The 18,419-nt window shown below is 38.6% G+C and overlaps 1 protein-coding gene across 4 annotated transcripts in view; it reads left to right on the top strand.

Annotated features, from left to right (window-relative positions):
* Positions 1 to 18,419, top strand: part of LOC106055591 (dystonin-like) — a 79,059-nt gene that overhangs the window by 36,293 nt on the left and 24,347 nt on the right. The window contains exon 1 of one of the 4 annotated variants that reach the window (XM_013211902.2): positions 5,436 to 5,590. The exons of the other annotated variants lie outside the window; for them this stretch is intronic. The gene's annotated coding sequence lies outside the window, so the exon portion shown is untranslated. Of the gene's footprint in view, positions 1 to 5,435; positions 5,591 to 18,419 lie in introns of those variants that run through there. 4 annotated transcript variants of the gene reach the window in all.

The raw sequence follows: 18,419 nt of genomic DNA, 5'->3' as shown, positions 1-18,419 counted from the left end.
ATGGAAGGCACACTCCTGCCCGTCTTTTTCAGTCCTGTCACCTCACTTTGTGTAGTTGGCTGTCTCCTCGCGGTGATGTCCGTTTTCCTGCTCGGAACTAAGTTAGTGACGATCCGCTCGCGGTTGACGCTTAACTCCTTACCCAAGTCCAGGCACACACTTACATATATACAGAGACACTTATTAAAACCTACCTAAGTCCAGGCACACACTTACATATACACTGAGACACTTATTAAAACCTACCTAAGTCCAGGCACACACTTACACATGTACAGACACACACTTACACTCTACCTATGTACAGACACACGCGGTTACCGGTACGTGACCTCCACCCCACCCCCCTCCGTTTCGCTTCGGGGAAGTTGATTTATATATGGAACGTATGTACTTGTGTTTGACTATAGGTGTGTGTGTGTGTTTGAGTTAAGGCTAATAGTATGTAGTGTGGAGTAGACAATTATTCTGTTAAAGGCCGTGTGTATGTGTTTGTGTGTTTTGCATACATTATTTTCATGAATTCTGCAATATAAATAAAGGGGGGGGGGTAAGTTGAGACATACGAAAGTGTATAAAGGTGGGCGTGTGCTTATGTTTATTAGATGATATTAAAAACACGAGACTTGTGATTCTTGTGGAGATGACATGTTGGTGAAATTCATTTGAACATTTTTTTTTTCTGACAGGATTTTGCTTTTTAATATTTGTGAGAGAGTTAAGTAATTTCAACTCTCCCCCCTCTCTCTCTCTATCCCCCCTCTATCTACCTCCCTCCCCCCTCTCTCTCTTTCATTTTTCCCCTCTTTCTTTTATTTTTTTTTAAACACTCTCACTTTGTTTCGTACACATCTTATATCAACTCTGTCTGTCTGTCTAGTTCAAAGTTTGTACACGTTATTTCTCCCCCACACATTCTTGGATCAAGTTGAAACTTTTTCATAATTATTCATTGGCATAGACAAGACATGAATCAATATAGATTAAACAAATTAGTCAATTAATTACTGGTAATAAATTAGTTTGTTTGATACCAACAAGGGAAACTAGTTCTACCGTATAAACAGATATCGATTGTTCCCATTGAACAATCAAACACGTTCTTTCTCCCTTACCCATTCTCGGATCAAGATAAAACTTTAAACAATAATTGAGTATACATAGAAAGCATGAATCAAATTAATCAATTAGTGAATTAATTATTGGTAATTAATCTTTTCATGTAATATTAAATAAGGGAAATAATTCCAACATTACTGAGAGATAATTGCGAGTTATTCCCCTTAGATAAACTTTGTTCTTTTTTTTTTTTTTTTAAAGATTTTAAAACAAATATTTTGTTTCTTTCTCTCTTGTTAACTCTCTCTCTCTCTCTCTTAAAGTTTATTTATGTTATAAATAAATGTTTTGCCCTACTTCTTTATATAACAAAAATACAATGAGGAAAAAAAACATAAACATGTCGACTATAATTAAAACACAAAAATCTTTTAAAAATTGTATATGCAATGTACTAGCGCACTGGGCCTACCACTATATCAACAGTTTTCGAGACGACCGTTGAGGGTTCCGATAGATGAAAAATGTATACAATTAAAATAAGTTCTTAGCTAACCGCTAGCTAATCCGATTCTATCATTTGAATCGCTCGCTTCTCACTACTGTTTAATTACGAACTATTTCGATGAAGACATCATTTGTTGACGCAGCTTGGAAAAACAATTGTTAACAGTCTTTTTGCGCATGACAAGCAAATGTACTTATGGTACAAACCAATCCTTCTTTCAATTTCTCTGCTTTTCAATATCGTATGGCTTGTAAAGGGGTTCCGGGACTGAAAAAAGTTTGAGAACCCCTGTACTAGGGGGAACCATGCCATTAGTTCAATCTTGCTATGCCAAAAATCAGACAACGTCAGATTGTGTTATGAAAACCTAGCTAACAATACTAAATACACTAGCATGCTTAGCATATGTTACTACCACTACTGAATAATGTAGAAACTAATGTCTTTAGAACCTGTCAAAGTAGTTAACTCCAATCAGATTTTAAATCTACACAGTTCACGCTGTACACACGCTTGAGTTGACATTCCATGGCCTGCGGGCAACATTTTAGTTTCGGTTTGAAGAGTGCACGTTATAGAGAGAAATATTGAGGGTCATAGACCACACATCCAGCAGAGTCAATAAGTGTTTTTACTTGTTGTCTCGTTGAGGCTTTGATTTTTAACTGTCATAATTGTGTTGTTACTATACCCTAGCTGTATCGTAATTGTCTATATCACACAGTTGTCTTGCGTACAGTCTCATATATATATATATATATATGGGTATGTGTAGTGACTTTGCCATTACTATGTGTTTACCATAGCATGTTATGTGTCTTAGTTGTGTCAGCTAGCCATAGCTGTGTCTTATTTGTGTCAGCTAGCCATAGCTGTGTCTTAGTTGTGTCAGTTACCCACAGTTGTGTCTTAGTTGTGTCAGCTAGCCATAGTGGTGTCAGCTAGCCATAGCTGTGTCTTAGTTGTGTCAGCTAGCCATATCTGTGCATTAGTTGTGTCAGTTACCCATAGTTGTGTCTTAGTTATGTCAGCTAGCCATAGCTGTGTCAGCCAGCCTTTGCTGTGTCTTAGTTGTGTCAGCTAGCCATAGCTGTGTCTTAGTTGTGTCAGCTAGCCATAGCTGTGTCAGCCAGCCTTAGCTGTGTCTTAGTTGTGTCAGCTAGCCATAGCTGTGTCTTAGTTGTGTCAGCTAGCCATAGCTGTGTCAGCCAGCCTTAGCTGTGTCTTAGTTGTGTCAGCTAGCCATAGCTGTGTCTTAGTTGTGTCAGCTAGCCATAGCTGTGTCAGCCAGCCTTAGTTGTGCTTTAGTCTTGACAGCCAGGCTTAGCTGTGTCTTAGTTGTGTCAGTTACCCATAGTTGTGTCTTAGTTGTGTCAGCTAGCCATAGCTGTGTCTTAGTTGTGTCAGCTAGCCATAGCTGTGTCTTAGTTGTGTCAGCTAGCCATAGCTGTGTCTTAGTTGTGTCAGCTACCCATAGTTGTGTCTTGATTGTGTCAGCTAGCCATAGCTGTGTCAGCCAGCCTTAGTTGTGCTTTAGTCTTGACAGCCAGGCTTAGCTGTGTCTTAGTTGTGTCAGCTAGCCATAGCTGTGTCTTTGTTGTGTCAGCTAGCCGTAGCGGTGTCTCTGTTGTGTCAGCTAGCCATAACTGTGTCTTAGTTGTGTCAGCTAGCCTTAGCTGTGACCTAGTTGTGAACTGTGTCATGGTTGTGTCAAATGCTCGTGTTGTGGGCGCTCTGGGCCATGTAGTTCCTTTCTCAGCAATATTCATCAACTCTTAAAGTTTCCAGAAAAATCGTTAGAGCCGTTTTTGAAATACGTGTGCAGGTTTCTCCCTCAAGATTTTATGAAGTTGTGAGTTAAATGGAAGTATTGTAATAAAAAAATAATAACATTGTTTTAATGACCATAAGTAGTATTCTATTTTGACTACTTGACTAATGCAAGTCTTCATTGTTTCTTCTATTGCTACCAATTACGTCAGTAAGGAAATCTCCGATTAGTCACAACTTCTACGAGTCCAAGTATAGAGTCATTACAACACAAACAGCTACAGATTTTTCTGTATCATTATCTTCATAGATCTACAATAGAAATAAAACCTTCTTGTTATGGTCTCTTCATTCCACTATGCCATAATGCTAGCGCAGCTGTTTTTGTTTCAATCAAGTTTTTCAAGCTATTTTTGGTGTTTATAAAATCTTGCTCGTCTTGTTTTAAATAATGGTGTTGTATTTCCAGTTTAAAGTCATCTCCTTTTATTAATAACGCCCTGATTAGAGAGCTCATTAGACGTAAACTTACTTGATTTGGGTGAGTTATAATTTATTGCAACCTATATATAATTTTTGTTTTGGTTATACAATCGGCTGATTGGCTGGCTGTGGGTGTACCGGGTTCAAACCCCACCCGCTGGGTTCATTCCCTGCCGCCCTGGGTTAGCACGTCATAAGATCTGGGCATGGGTTAACCTAAAACCAAACCTAATAAGATCTTCATTTCTAAAGGACCGTCCGGACTTACTAGTCAAGTGAAGTCAACAGTCAATAACATGTTGCAGTTTTTATTAGAGAGAGCGACCATAATGTCGTCCGCTTCAATACTTGTCAATTCACCAGCGCATAATTTGTATAAGTATGCAAAAATTCCCGACGTTCTGTCACGTCATGTGAAAAAAATAAACAGCAGTAAACCTGGCCTTCACACACAGAGGAGGTGTACTCTGTCACAGCCTCTGGTAGCCGTGTATCCTGTGGAAAGAGTAGGGGGGCGGGGTCATCAGGTAATGACGTTGGGGTGTGTGTGACATTTAAAAGGTCATTTCGGGCCATACAATCCTCTTGGATGAGTTTGCAATGCCGACTGTTTTAGGTATGTGTGCATATATCACTATAGTAAATTTCCCATTTCAGAGCTCGTGAGCCATGACGCACATTTTATCTTATCTTATATAATACAGACGTTACTTCAAACAAGAAGATGATTACGTCCTACGCGTCATGCATTTAGTCTTGCATATTAACCAATGACTTAAATTCTGCCAAGTCACTGGTTTTCCTGGCTAGCTCAGGCAACCCATTCCATGCTCTAATAGCACTAGGGAAGAAGGAGCTTTTGTACAAATTTGTCCTAGCATATGGGACGAGGAATGTGCCTTTATCTTTGTGTCTTTCAGAGTATTTTATTAAATTTTGTTTTTGTATTTGAAGATTATGGTTCAGTGATGTAAAGCTCAACTATTGCTCATCTATGCCCAAAGTTTAATGAGGGAGGCGCGTCCTAAAAGATTCACAGTTTAAACCCATTTGTAGGAGATCCCACGGAAGCCTATCGCTTTTGCACTTAGCCATTGATATTGTATCTTATTTTTTACCATTCAAATCCCACAACAAATATACATTTCACAAGGTGTAATAGGCCTGAAATGATAAGCAGGTAGCCGACAGTAGCACTGAACGATCAAGGCAAAAATAATAAAAAAATACACTTACTGCCCCCCCCCCCCCTTTTTTTTTCACTTTACTGATTGTTGCTTTCATTTTGGCGACACACGGGAAATGACGCCGTCTATCAGTACATCTAATATGTACAAGCCACTCATGATGAAAGCGCAGCAGTGAATCAATGTCTTCATCTTACATTGTTTGAGGAAGCTTAACTCCTCCCCTTCCCCCCCCCCCAACAAAAAAAAAATGACATATCTAGACTACAAACACGGAATATGCCTCAAAATGTGTTATTTCTTCGCAAATATTTTCTCTCTGCGTCCCGGCGTGGACAAACAAAACCCCTCTACCCCTGTTTTCGGCGGCAGCCATCCGTAAGCCGGAGAAACTTGTTATACAGGTCTAATGCACACAGTCAAGGCCTAGGCCTAGGCCTAGATTTTTTTTTTTTCTTTCATTTGGGGATCACCTGTTGACATATTCACAAGAGGACTAGTGTAACTGTCGTGGAGCGTACCGGGGATATTAGTGTCGCTTTGGTTTATAGTTGGACTTACTTTTAACGGAAGACTTTTGCTGGTAAGATATGATTGCTTTGTGTGACTGCGTTTTAAAAGTATTTGTTTGTGTGTTCTTAAGCTAGGTTTTTCTAGGTACATTATGGAAGTGGTATCTGTGTTGCTGAACATATAAACAAAAAGACACGTGTTAAATATTATCTTAAATTATAAATTACAGATGTTCCTTGTGTCAATCAGGGACGTAAAATTTGCCAAGTCGTTGGTTTTCCTGACTGATTTAAGCATTTCATTCCATGCTCTAACAGCATTTGTATACAGTTATTTAAATAGATTAATTTAATTAAAACATTAATTACGGGGCATTCGTTAATAGTAAGAAAATGGGGACTGTTGTACTGGAAGGCATTAGATGTGCCATCTACTTTGATGTTTTCAAACATATTTGTCAAATAAAAGTACTTAAGCTCATATCTGTCATTCCATAAATCAAACCATATAAAATTTATCAAATGTTGAGTTAGACCTGCGTTGCAATTTTCGCTTCAAAATTGTAGGATGCTAGGTCTATTCTAGATCATTTTCACCATGGGAGGTCGACCTCAATTGGGCAAGCTATTATGAGGGACTTCTAGATGATGCCAAATGACGTGTTTTGAAGTACAACAGAGAGCGACATCTACATTGTATACCAAAAACTGAATTTACTTCTGTAATGGTAATATGAAGTTTATTAGATCTAAAAAAATATTCTGTGGATGCCTTATTTCTGGAAATTACTTAAAATTGCTAGTTTTCATAAAATGTGAGCCAATCTATAAATAGCTACCTCTTTTGGTATATCCGGTGTAAATAATTAGGAAGTATTGATAATTAATTGGTGAATAAAGTAAAGGCGTTGGTCATTGTGCTAGCCACTTGACACCCTCGTTAACCGTGGGCCACAGAAACAAATGGCCCTTAAATCTACTCCATAGATCCCAGGTTTGAAAGGAGAACTTTTATATTAGTAAACAATGTCTTTTGAACAGAATAAAATTATGTTTGTGTATGTTGGGCACTGCAGAACTCAAGTTCTAAGCTAACTTCCATGTTTATCTTTTAGTTGGCAGTACTAGCATTGTTTATTTTGTCTATTTATTCCCAAATCTCTACAAAAAATCGACTCTTTGTTTCTGAATTTGTCTCAAGGCTTCATTATATCGCCCCGTATTTATCAATGTCGCCTCCCCACCCCTCTCTTGCTGTGCTGCATTGCTCAAAGACAGTAAACTGGATGTTGACAATCAAAATGTAAACAAAAGAACAGATTACTAAGATTTTTAAAAAAATTACTTAACTCTTTCTCTCCGTAATTATTTATCACATTCTGTTGGAATCAACGTTGGTATCGTCAGTTAGGAGAGAACGAGTTAAATCATGATACGAAAGCAGATTCAAATCAAAGTATTTTGAAGTACTTTTTACAAAGCGAATATTAGCTCACTCTGTCTATCTGTCTGTCTGTCTGTGTACACGTAGTTTTTGTTTCCACCCATTTTCGGATCAAGCTGAAACTTCACACAGTTATTCATTGACTTAGACAAGTCATGAACCAATAAAAAAGTAACCAAATTAGAAAATTAATTACTGGTAATTCATTATTTTGTTTGATAGCTACAAGGTAAACTAATACTTTGTTATTCACAGATAGGGCTAAATTTGTTGGGTTTAGTCCCCTTAAATAAATTTTGTCTGTCACGCATTCACCGATCAAGTTGAGTCTTTAAACCAGTGATGCCCAACCTTATTTTGTCTGCGGGCCATTTTAATTTTCGGCATTCGTGTCGCGGGCCATATCACGAAAAAGAAAAAAAAATACAATAAGCTATAATAAGTAATGTGATGCTTGACGTTTCTCCAAAAAGATCTTATGAATATCTGCCTGCATAGATGAAACACCTAGAAAAAGTTTGTCAACTCAAATAAGTGCTTGTAAACATTGTGATCATCCTTAGCGCTTGTTTTCGAAGATTTGCAAAATTTTCTGCAGGTAAAACGAGTAGAAGTCAATAGTTTGCATCACTTGAAATTTGTCAAGCAGAGATGTCTGGCGTTGTAAGTCAATCAGTTCCAGCTGCATGTCTGTCGGGGCACTTGACACATCGGCAGCAAACGGATTTTCAAAAAGACGGATTTCATTTTTTAAATTATGAAAATCCACAAATCTTTCACTGCAACTGTCCATTAAGAGCCTCAGAAGTTGGGTCATTCCTTCTTTTTGGAACGTGGACAAGATGCACCCTTTCCGCCTGTTGAATGTTGAATTTTGTTTGGAAAGCGCTTATGTCTGTATACACATGCGAAATCAATGTGTGTTTCCCTTGTACTTTGGTGTTGAGTTCATTTAGATGTGATGTCACATAAAAAAAATCAAATCCCACAACCATGAGGGGTCGTCCAGTTGTGGTTTTGATTTTTCCGTCATAAATATTTCAATTTCGTGTCTCAAATTTTTAAAAAAGTTTTTACACCTTTCCCGACTTAAACAGCCCCCCCCCCCCTCACTGGAAATAGAACGTCTTCATATTCGGAGTCTATTTCTGTCATTCAACGTTCTTGTGAATTGATGAAATTTACAGTGTTGAGCACAATGATCATCACATGGTCCAGATTCAAAACCTTTCCACAGAGATTTTGTTGGTGAATGATGCGGTGAAGCCGCAGGGGTTCAGTTCCATTTGACTCAACCACTTTTAAATAACTCTTACTGTCAGTCCGCTGTGACATCCAACCATATTTCTAGCGCCATCAGAAGTCACTCCAACTAATTGATACCAAGGAAGAGCAAGGTCCTCTATGATGGCTGACACTTCTTTGAACAGGTCTTCTCCTGTTGTAGTCCCATGAATGCTCTGCATAGCTTCTAACTCCTCTGTTATATCAAACTTGCTGTTTGTACCGCGAATAAATACCAAGAGTTGCGCGGTATCAGTTATGTCAGTGGACTCGTCAGCGCAATAGAAAACTTTTGGAATTCTGCTTCTCTGTCTTTTAATTGTGAATGGAGATTTTCACCCACATTTTCCACTCGCATTGTAATTATCATGCGAAAAAGGCTGCCAGCTTCTACTGAATTCTTTTTTTAGGGACACATTTCTACCATCACTGCTAGCAAGCACTTTTTTTTTTTACACATTTGCCATGGGAAAAAAAATGCTTCATTGTTCTACCTAAAATGTGAGCAACTCTGTAGCTGGCCCTTTTCGTTGATTCATTTTCTTGTCTCTTTTAGTTAAATCTCGTCTATCCCCCAATCTCTAGTCGAAACTTGGCAATCTTGTCTTCGCGGCTCAAACCAAGAATTCCACCATATGCGTTTATGTGTTTGATTTCAGAATGCCTTTTAATGTTATGTTCTGTAAAAACAGCCACATTTTCTTTACAAATCAAACATGTTGGCTTTCTATCATATTCAACAAAAAAAGGAAAGATCTGTCCTCTTTTTCTGAAAGTGTCTACATTCAGAGTCCACTTTTCGTATCTTTGGCTCTACCACTTTATTAAATCACAAACGTTAAACAGTACGGTACCAATGGCTTTGATATCAAAAGAACACGACCCAAAATGATGCTCTAAAGATGCTCTGTGTTGCACACACAAGGTGTCAAGGAAACGACTAGCTCAAGACAGTAGCGGAATTGTCCAAGAATTAAAAATGGCTGTCAAGTTTTATCGCCATTGAAAAAAAACAACACAACACTTGTGTTCTTACACTAAAACAAGTATTGACTACAAATGTTAGAATAACAAACCTAAAGGAGGAAACCATCCAAGAAAGGGTTAGAATCCTAACTTCAAGAGAGTTTTTTTTCAACATTCTAATTTTTTGCATTTTTCTTTTTACATTTTGTTCCAATGCTTTGGCGGGCCGGATAGAAGCACGTCGCGGGCCGGATCTGGCCCGCGGGCCGTAGTTTGGGCATCGCTGCTTTAAACAATCATTTATTGTACCCAGTGCTTTTTTGTAAAAAAAAAATAATATGTGACGGTACTCAGTGATGGAGTGCCTAACTTTTAACTACTAATAAATTAATAATATACTTTAAAATGCAAGAAAAGTCATAATTTTTTCACCACATTAAAAAAGGTGCCGGAACGCCGTACCAGTGCGTACCGTCAGAAAAAAAAAGCACTGATTCTACCTAACAAATCATTAATCAATAAACAAAAATACTCAATTAGTCAATTAATTATTGGTAATTAATTATTTTTTTAATATCGAATAAGGGAAATATGTTGTACAATATTATTGGTATAGTTTTAAGGAAGGAGTTATTACATAAGCTTTGTTTTTGTTTTTAAAATCGGGAGATGGAGGCGAATACTGAAACATTTGGAGAATCACTGGCAGATACATCATATTGTATATCTAGAAAAAGTGCACTTTCAAAACTTCAATATATTATAGGAAGGGGAGGCTACGCATGACTTCACATATGTAGATCGGTAGTGTGTGTGTGTGTGTTATACTAGTCATAGTTATGGAACGTTGGTGCTCTATTGATCTCATGCTAAGTCGCGCCTTTTTTTGTTTTCCTGAATATTGTCCGTCAATCCTCTAAACTGAAAGCAGTTCCCACACCCTACAATGTGTGGAATGGGAAATACTTGAAGAATCCACTAAGATACAGTATGAGGAGCCTCGCCCAATCTTACTTCTGCTTTGTGTGGGAGCCCCTGCTTTAGAAGACTGTTGACCAGGCTTTAAACAAATAAGGAGGAGGTAGAAACTTGAACAAGTATTGTGTAGTTCTTGCTTCAGTTTCCTCCCTTGTTGAATTTGGGAGGCGGCAGGAAAGAGCCGGTAGGGGGCGCTGAAGTCGCTTGCTAGATATATGGTAGGCCAACAAGCGCCCCTTACGAGGGCAAATGGGTGGGTAAGATATATATTATGCCCGTGGCCCTTGTATAGATAACATGTTATATTTAGATTTGAACTGGGGGGGGGGAGAGACGGGGAGTTCTGAAACACGAACGAATTCTCAGTTGATCAAACCTGACAGCTCATATCTTCGTACAAGCCACATTACCGATAAAATTCGATTCAGATTTTAATTTTACATTGTGATCATAAAACTTAAATTCGTTCTACATTAGAACTATTAAGGCTAAATTCATTTTACATTAGAATTATAAAGGCTAAATTTATTTTACATTAGAATTATAAAGGCTAAATTCATTTTACATTAGAATTATAAAGGCTAAATCTATTTTACATTAGAGCTATAAAGGCTAAATTTATTTTACATTAGAACCTTAAAGGCTAAATTTATTTTACATTAGAACTATAAAGGCTAAATTCACTTTACTTAGCGATCCAACAGATTATACAATAAGATCATACAGACTTAAAACCACTTCATTTTGTTTCTGCATTGAAATGAAAATTCACGTGACACTTATGTTAGCAGACGACATTCCTTTTACCTTCCTTCATTTTGCGTTCCAATTCACGGTCGAAGAAATTAAATCAGTTATTTGAATAAAAGCGTCTCTCCAGATTTTCATCTATGGCGGGAAAAAAAAAACTAAAACATAGCAAGCCTTTTGGAGCATCCGGTGTACAGAATAAGGGAGGCCATGTTTTAAAAAAGCATGTGAAAATTATATATTATTATTTATTCATTTATTTTTTTGTGCATATTTTAAGCACTGCAAAATCAAATTTTGTAACTTTCTCCGTTTGTTGCTCAATTTTTGTTTTATTTAGTTGGCAGCACTGAAGGTCATTAAAGCGTCCTTGACATTGTCTGGTTTATCGTGAAAATTCCAAGATACTTTTTTTTCTCAAAGCTTCTATCAACTCACACTCTGTCTGGTACACATCTTGTAGATGTTCTTTCTACCACTTCCCTCTCCGTAATCACGTTGAAACTTTGCCCAATTATTCATTGTCGATGACAAACCATGAATCAATAAAATAAATTAACCAATTAGTTAAATGATTAGTGGTAATTAATTATTTATTTTGAGGCGCGGTGGCTAAGCGGTAAAGCGCTTGGCTTCCGAACCGGGGACCGGGGTTCGAATCCTGGTGAAGACTGGGATTTTTAATTTCGGGATCTTCGGGCGCCTCTGAGTCCACCCAGCTGTAATGGGTACCTGACATTAGTTAGGGAAAAGTAAAGGCGGTTGGTCGTTGTGCTGGCCACATGACACCCTTGTTAACCGTAGGCCACAGAAACAGATGACCTTTACATCATCTGCCCTATAGACCACAAGGTTTGAAAGGGGAACTTTACTTTTTTAAAATTATTTTTTATATAGAAAAAGGAGATAAATTTTGTAGCATTGGTATATATGGCAGTGATTGTGCGATTCCTTCCTTTATATAATCATTGTTGTTTTAAGTTTTTATTTTATTTTGCTTGTTTGTCTTCTTAAAGCTAAACAATAACTTCATTTGAGCGAATTAGTAGTACACGCCATAACGTTTGGACATTTACATAAACATGGTACCGTTAGGGACAGGTAGAAGTGATTGAGCAGCAGAAACACGTTTTATTGACTGTAAAAGAAAATAATAATAAAACAACTACAGACCGAACTTTGGCCTCGTGAAGGTCTTAACTCTAGTATTGCTAAGTATGCTTTTAAATTTAAACAGTGTTTTGTATGTATACTCCCTAGCTGTACTATGAAGGCCTGGGGTTAATAGTGCGCGCGAGACGCTAGAAAATGCATTTATGTAGCTCTAAATGCGGTAAATATTTTGCCTGCCCCACCCCATCTTACTTTATCCTTAGTTTTTTCTTTTAAACTTTTTAGTTTTTTAGATTAAAAGGTGACAGACGTAGGGACAGTCAGACAGCATAAAACTTATGAGTTTTTGTCTTTCCACGGAGCTGCTAAAAATACATTCCGTAAATAGTTGTCAGAAGTATGCACATTTTCGAGATCAAACAATTAAGACATTTGAGAGGACAAGGGACTTTTGTAGCAAAAGACAGACTTTGATCATAAGAGAGACAATGACAATGTAGCTCTTTATGATTGAAACACCGTGTGGTGACTCAAAACGTCTGGAGAGACACAGATACATAAGTTTTGTATATGGAAGAATGTATGCTAGGGAAGTAGAGTCATATCCGGTCCTCCAAACTTCTGGTTACAGTACATAATGAAGCAGCGAAGGTTTGCTTTTACTGGACTAAACGATTTTTTTTTTGTTTCTGCGAAGCGGCCATTGACAACCATGCCTGAAATGTACATGGGTCCCTGGCAGGTTGGGTCACCACTGATGTATACTGAAATGTACATGGGTCCCTGGCAGGTCTGGATACCACTGATGTATACTGAAATGTACATGGGTCCCTGGCAGGTCTGGGTTCCACTGATGTATACTGAAATGTACATGGGTCCCTGGCAGGTCTGGGTACCACTGATGTATACTGAAATGTACATGGGTACCTGGCAGGTCGGGGTGCCACTGGTGTATACTGAAATGTACATGGGTCCCTGGCAGGTCTGGGAACCACTGATGTATACTGAAATGTACATGGGTCCCTGGCAGGTCTGGGAACCACTGATGTATACTGAAATGTACATGGGTCCCTAGCAGGTCTGGGAACCACTGATGTATACTGAAATGTACATGGGTCCCTGACAGGTCTGAGTACCACTGATGTATACTGAAATGTACACGGGTCCCTTGCAGGTCTGGGTACCACTGATGTATACTGAAATGTACATGGGTCCCTGGCAGGTCTGAGTACCACTGATGTATACTGAAATGTACACGGGTCCCTTGCAGGTCTGGGTACCACTGATGTATACTGTTTTATGTCATAATTGTTTATGTAATAACGTACATGTTTGTTAAAGTGAGCAATTCCCGCTTCGCCCCCAGTCACCAGAGTCCTGTAATCACTTACAAACATCGAGAATCTCACACACAGCCACCCACTCATCAACACCCTCACTCTTCACCTATCCCTTAGTCTGCATGACCATTGGGGCGCCACACAAGATCTGTTGACCGATTTTCTCCTTTCTTTTCTTTTACCTTTGATATAATTTCTTTCACTGACATGCCCGTCCATTCTTTGATGTTTTCATCCCATCGCTTTCTTTGTCTGCCTCTTTTTTTACTTCCTGTTACTGTTCACTGAAGGAAGGTTTTTCGCAAGTCCCGAGGACCTTGTGATATGATATTTTAGTTTGATTTTTTTGACAGTAGTCAGCAGATCATCGTGGAGTCTGATTGCTGAACTAATTCTGTCTCTAATCTCTTTATTTGGAATGTCCTCAACTCTTACAAGTTAATTAAAAGTAAAGGTTTAATAGGGCCACAGTTTGACACAGAAACTGCAATACAAACCTCCTTAAGGCAGGAGTCTCTGAATGGCTAGTCTAGTGCGTATATTTGACCTATGTAGATATACATCTCAAACTATGGGCTGGAAGAGCCGGTATATCGAATGTCTGGCACAACTCTTTGACATTGAATCAAAGTTCAATATTGACATAATCTCGACAGAAATCTTTTTTTGAAATCTTTTCATATGCATGTTGCACATTTGTAAATAATCAAAGCGCGTAGCTTCTGGCACACACACAAAAAATGGAAAAAAAAACTTGAGTCATTGATTCATGATACGATATGGTGTAGATTTTTGTGTAAACAGAAAAAAACACGCACTTACCCACACCCACACACAAATACTTCTTTGACAGTTCTGTCAAGATAACGGCACAAATTATATCGTGTGGGATTATAGTACGAGTTTGTTTCTTTCACACCTAGATGTGCACTTTAGTTTGGTTCGAAAGCACAGTGGGAATGTGTTCATGAACGTAGTGACGTAACAAAGTGCTGTTTGAAATGTTTAATACGCTTTCAACCTTTTGTCAGCAATGAAGATATGTTATGGTCTAGACCAGTGTTTCCCAAACTGTGTTCCACGGAACCCTAGTGTTCCTCGAGGCCTGAATAGGTGTTCCACGAACTACTGGAATAATTAACAAGTAGACCACCACTTGAATTAAACTCTCTAAAACAATAAGCGAAGTGTTCCGCTAAATACCCAGAATGTGCGAAGTGTTCCGCTAAATACCCAGAATGTGCGAAGTGTTCCGTTACAGAAAAAGTTTGGGAAACACTGTAGCGGCAATGTCGCCCAAACCTCCTGCAGGACGTCTAGAGATGGCAATGGGCAGGGTTCGAACTCCAGATCATCAAGAAGACAGTACGAAGCAAATACCACACGGCTAGGCACCCACCACTTGAATGGTAAAGCTGACAGCATAACTACTGGTCGACATTCTGTTTCTATACTATGTACATTCTTGTTGTATAATGAGTTTTATATTTGTGCTATGACTACATATGTAAATCTAAATTGTTTGATTTATTCGATGCTTGTGGTATGACAAACCACAAATCTCATCATACAAAACGAAAACTTTCAAGTTTCAAGTAAATCTGACTGATTCATCTATTGTTATTACCCACCTGTTGATTACTAGATCTAGTTTATATCAAAGCTTTTCTTCTTTTAAAACACTCAAGAGGCATTCAACAACGTTGTTAATCCTTGTGCTAATAGATCAAACAAGAACAAAAACATCAAACAGTCTTTAGCAAGTAGCTGTTTTTTTTCCTAAGCTAGAGGCACTTTTGATCAGGCAAGATTTAAGTAAGATCAGGCACGTAGCAGGGTCTCTGTGCATACAATTACGATTTATCCTCTTACGAAAAAAAAAAGTATTTTTGAGATGATAACCCACCATCCTTAAAAAAAAAGATAACTTTCGTCATCCAGGGGGGTGAGGGTTTTTGTAAGTTTTGGTTTTCTTCGCTGCCAGCGGCGCTGTTCTCTTGTCTTCGTTAATTTTCGCGCCAGTTTTCATATTACGATGCTCTGTCATCTGCTTCCGTCTCCCAGGTGGCAGAGTCAAGGTTGAAGGTTTTCGGAGACGCTTTGACGTTTTCTTTGTCCACCTGGTGCTCACTTTCTTCCCTTAGCTGACTATAAAGGGGTCTTGTAGGGATGCGAGAGTCTTCCATTCAGCAGACGTGGCGTTCGTAAGCCGATTTCATTATCAATGTTTCCGTTGTTTGGAAAGTGTGCTACCAAGGGAGGTAAATCTGTTCACTACATTTATTTCCTATTTATTTTGATGCTTGGGTCGGATTAGGCTTTTCCTGAAGCTGGCAAACATAAGACTTCAGTCTTCTTTGTATTTATAGTGAGGCCGAAGTCTGTCATACTCTTGAAAAGTTATTAACGATGCTCTGCAGATCAGTTTTAGGGCAGGCATTTAGGACAGAAGTCAGCCAATAAAAGGTCCCTGATTGTTGCTGATTTAGTTTTTAATTTCGCTTCGAGCAATCTCGAGTGAAAGGCCACGATCAAATGTATACGTTAAGTTTATTCTATCGCTTTCAATATCTCTGAATTCATCTGTCAGCATGGCGGAGAACAGTGTGGGACATATCTCTTTTTACCCCATTTGATGCTGGAAAAGTCTCTGATGGTTCTGCGCTCTCCTGAACACGAGCCTTCATGCCACCATGAAATATTTTCACCATGGATATGAATTTTGGTGGACATCCGTACTTTGACATGATCTTCCAGAATCCTTCTCTGCTAACAGTCTCGATTGCTTTTGTTAGGTCAACATAATACTGAGAACTGGTTATCATTTTCTTTGCTGGGATTTTTCCTGAAGCTGCCTTGCCGCAAAGATCATGTCAATAGTTCCACGCTCCTTTTTGAAACCGCATTGGCTTTCTGGCAGAAGTCCATGATCAAGAATCTAGATCATACACGAGAAGATTTAGTGCGATGATTTTCCCAGCAATAGAAGAGATTTTCTTCTGTGGTTGTCGCAGATTTGGCGGTTTCCTTTGCGCTTGTATAAATGGACTATCATGGACATTTGTGGCATCTTTAAAGTCTTGTGGCATAGTATCACTTTCCTACAGCTGGTGAAGTCTTTTAATCAGGTCTTGTCTGCCTTTTTTTTTTATAGTCCTCTTCGGACTTTCATACAATAAATGAGGTCAATGGGCCCACGTAGTCAAGCTCATTCCACACTATTAAATAGTGATGGGACTAAACTAAGGAAAGAATTCTGAAATTCTGGGCGCAGCATTTCGAAAAAGTTCCCAATACCCCTCCCATCATAAACGATGCAGCCATTAGCTGGTTACATGAGAAAATGGTTGCGCCCTCCCCCACCTACGCCCAACACTACCAACCTTAACATTCAACAGCTGCAAAAAGAAAAGCTTCTTCAACAGCATTTTAAAAACTTGTAAATTAAATGTCATTTTCCTTGTTTTGTTAACTTAACATACTTTTAAAACTTTATTTACATTTTTAAGGTTACGGAAACCGAGGCTCCACATAGGACCCTGAGCGGTTTCACAATCTGCTCGACGTATGTCTCTGGCGGACTTAAATAAAGATAGTTTAATTCTCGAAATAACACATATACTCTCTCTATATACCAGTATATGTATCTCTCTCTCTCTCTCTCTCTCTCTCTCTCTCTCTCTCTCACACACACCCACACACACACACGGCTTTAACCAAATGAATGCTCTGAAAGAAAATCTAGTGAACTCCTTGTAAAAGCTTCCCCTCAATGAATCTGATAATAGAAAACTCTAGGCATACGTCTTAGTCTGTCCAACCGAGTGTTTTGGGTTGTGTTTCATTTCTCTTTGTACACAATCAAAGTACCCCACTGTGAACGCACTTTACAACAAATAAGTGTGGATCTGTTTGGGGTAAGGGGCTTAACTGTCATAAAAATGGGTGGAACTTTCCATATTAAGTCACGACATCAATATTTCTGTTTTCCCGGTTTCATCAAGTCTCAAAATTTAGACATCAGTCATATGTAAGCGAGATCAATAGCTTAAAGCAGCATCAGCGTCTTAAGTCCGAACTACTTAAAAATTATTTTTTTTTGGGTAGGGGGGGGGGGGGAGGATGTGAAGTGTTAAGATTAAGATTACCACATTCTGGTAGAATCAACACTGGTAACGTCAGTTAGGAGAAAAGAGTTAAAGAAAGTGGCACAATTGTTGTTATTGGACATTTGACACTTGTTAGTTAGTCAGCTTTGTTTTACTTACCACATACTCTAGAAACAAATGAACAGACCAATGATACCATCATGTACTGCAGAGTTTGAAAAGGAAGGAAACTTGAGTGTGACATTGAAGCTTAGAGTGAAATTATTATATAAAGATGGAAATATATTTAACTTAATTTAACAAGTACATGTATGATTGTGTCTGTATGTGTGTGTGTGTAGAATACAAGCAAATAGGTCCTCATGCCTATCAACACTTCCATTAGAGAGCTACCTCATATGTCTCAACTCTTCCGTTAGAGAGCTACCTCATGTGTCTCAACTCTCCGTTAGAGAGCTACCTCATGTCTCAACTCTTCCATTAGAGAGCTACCTCATATGTCTCAACTCTTCCGTTAGAGAGCTACCTCATATGTCTCAACTCTTCCGTTAGAGAGCTACCTCATGTCTCAACTCTTCCATTAGAGAGCTACCTCATATGTCTCAACTCTTCCATTAGAGAGCTACCTCATATGTCTCAACTCTTCCATTAGAGAGCTACCTCATATGTCTCAACTCTTCCATTAGAGAGCTACCTCATATGTCTCAACTCTTCCATTAGAGAGCTACCTCATGTGTCTCAACTCTTCCGTTAGCGAGCTACCTCATGTCTCAACTCTTCCATTAGAGAGCTACCTCATATGTCTCAACTCTTCCATTAGAGAGCTACCTCATATGTCTCAACTCTTCCATTAGAGAGCTACCTCATGTGTCTCAACTCTTCCATTAGAGAGCTACCTCATGTGTCTCATGTGTCT

The sequence above is a fragment of the Biomphalaria glabrata genome, chromosome 15, assembly GCF_947242115.1.
Source record: "Biomphalaria glabrata chromosome 15, xgBioGlab47.1, whole genome shotgun sequence".
NCBI lineage: Eukaryota > Metazoa > Mollusca > Gastropoda > Planorbidae > Biomphalaria > Biomphalaria glabrata.
This window is presented reverse-complemented; position numbering and strand designations above follow the sequence as displayed.